Source organism: Octodon degus, unplaced genomic scaffold (assembly GCF_000260255.1).
Source record: "Octodon degus isolate 3935 unplaced genomic scaffold, OctDeg1.0 scaffold00090, whole genome shotgun sequence".
Classification (NCBI taxonomy): domain Eukaryota; kingdom Metazoa; phylum Chordata; class Mammalia; order Rodentia; family Octodontidae; genus Octodon; species Octodon degus.
The window spans coordinates 11609280-11611639 of record NW_004524666.1 but is presented as its reverse complement, the minus strand read 5'-3'; positions in this window follow the sequence as shown (position 1 = coordinate 11611639).

Below are 2360 nucleotides of genomic sequence, written 5' to 3'. Positions count from 1 at the left end.
GCTCCTCCACAATACCTTCCTTTGCTCATCTTGCATACACAATAAGCGCCATCTGCGGTGCAGCCAGCCAGGATGAGCTCTTCCTACACTGGGACCTCACTCCGCCCGCCCTTGTAGGCTGCTCCCACGCGGCGCAGCGCGGTGCACCGTGAGCTCTGCCTCTGCCGCCCGCCCACGCTGTCTGGCAGCCTTTCCGCAGACGACTGCTCCGCAGAGGTCCTTCCTCCCCAGGGCCTGCAGCAGAGCCACCATGCAGTCCTGCTCCACGCAGGGGGCTGTCGGCTTTCGCTATAGAGGGCGACAACTGTGTGCAGACGCCCAGGGAGACCATGCACTTCACAGGCGACACGCTTATCCTAAACAATTATTCACTGTCCCAAAGTCCACATTTGGCGGGGCTCCCAGGTGCGCGGATCTTCCCCAGGAGCCTGGGTCACGTGGAGGCGGGGCCCGAGGCTGGTCCGCAGCCCTTGTACCCACAAGGGCCACCCAGCAGGCGCCTCCTAAATGCTCGCTCACGGTGCATGCCGGGCGCCCCGTCCCCACCCCGCTGCGGACTGCGTGTCAGGCAAACTCCCATTCTCCTTTGTCCTTTAAAAGCGTCTATTGTTTGAGGCCTCCGCAGCGCGCACTGCCCCGGGCAATCTCGCTCCCGATTTCCGCTCCACCCTGCACTGAGCCTCGCGAACGCTAGGCGGCGCCAAGGTCCCCTCGAACTCGGCGCCCGGGCGCTTCCTTCGCGCACGCGCGCATCCGCCCTTCCGCGGGGACGCGCACCCCCCAGTGAGAACCACAACCGCTGCTTCCGGGTAGTCCTGCGGGAACCTAATGGCCATAAAACGGGGGAGTGCGGCGGGGTGCTGAGCGCCTCTTGTAGGTTTCCCCGTTCTTTCAAAAACGGATAAAAGTACTTCGGACAGGAAAAACTCAAGGGCCATGCGCGCTGCGCTCGCTCTCCCAGCAATCTCGCGGGAGGAGAGGAGGGGGAGGGGAAGTGCGGCCGCTGCGGAGGGCGGGGCCTCGCGGATGCGCGGCGCTGCCTCTCCTGACCAGCAGAGGGCGCGCGCCCAGCCACTCCAACGCAGGATCCTTCCACAGCTTGGAATTACAGGTTGTATTCGAATGGGGGGACTACAAGTTTATTCAACTGGCTATTAATTTGACCGCCTTTTCTTTGATTACTTAGATTTACTGATGGGGCTGTATTATCTATCATCTTTCCTTAAAAAAAATACATGTCTCCATATAGTCTCATTTCAACTTCCATAGTGTTAAAAAAAAAAGCGTTTAAAGATAATGCAAAGCATATTGACTCACGTTTCCTAGAAATGTTCATGGGTTAAGATGTCAGGAGGAAACCTTGCTGAATTAATTTGTGCTAGTAATTATAATTTTAAAGAATCCAAGAGGTCCTTGTAACCATTAAACAATTTATAAGCAGCTTTTCTCCTTTGTGCCTTTCAAAGCATTATGCTTATGTTCACCAGAGGAACGTCCTTCTTTTTTCTGTATACATGTGTACCGCTGATTTTAGTCCTTTGCTCAAATCGTGTCATTGTTGGAATGCAATCAAAGTGAATGAGCAGGTCAGGAGCAGCCCGCTGCGCTGCCAGCTCCTGGTGTCTGTAGGTTCAGGGCGTCAGAGTGTTGGCTTCACCAGCAGTGGAGTCAGTCTGAACCATGGGCTACGTGGAAGACAGGGAGTGCTTCTGCTTGAATTCAGAAAAGTGATCATCATTTTTTAAAAGACCAATTTATAAATGTGCTGACGTGCCATTTCGCCAAATCCACATGTAATATAATTGCATCAACTGCATAGTCAAATGCTATCCTAACTGGAGACTTGGCAGAATAAAAGTAGACTCACTTTTACGCCTAATGGGACTATCAGCTGAGACTGTGGCATAAAAGAATCTTCAAAATGAGCCTCATGTCAAAATTTCAGAGTACAAAAAGCATCTCCTCAGACTTAGATGCTGATGCTGGTGTTCCACAGTGCCACAGGAATGGCTCTTACCTGCCCTTGGATGTTCTGTCCAAACTTAATATATTCCACTTCAGTAGCAAGAGTTTTAGTTCTTAAGGACAGATCCACAGAAGTATGTTTTTGGAATCTTTAATCAAGTGGCACATGAGCCCAAGACCCCTTCCATTGAACTGAGGGACAATTCAGTTGTCATCATTGCTGTCACCACCTCCATCCTGATTTGGGATGGGCTTCTAGATTCTGCAACTTGTAGCCATGTGGTTCCAACCTAAAAATGCTGTGATTCTATACCAACTTTAGGGCATGAGAATCATGGATGCATTAGAAGGGCTTGAGTCCTCTCTCTCTCTCTCTCTCTCTCTCTCTCTCTCTC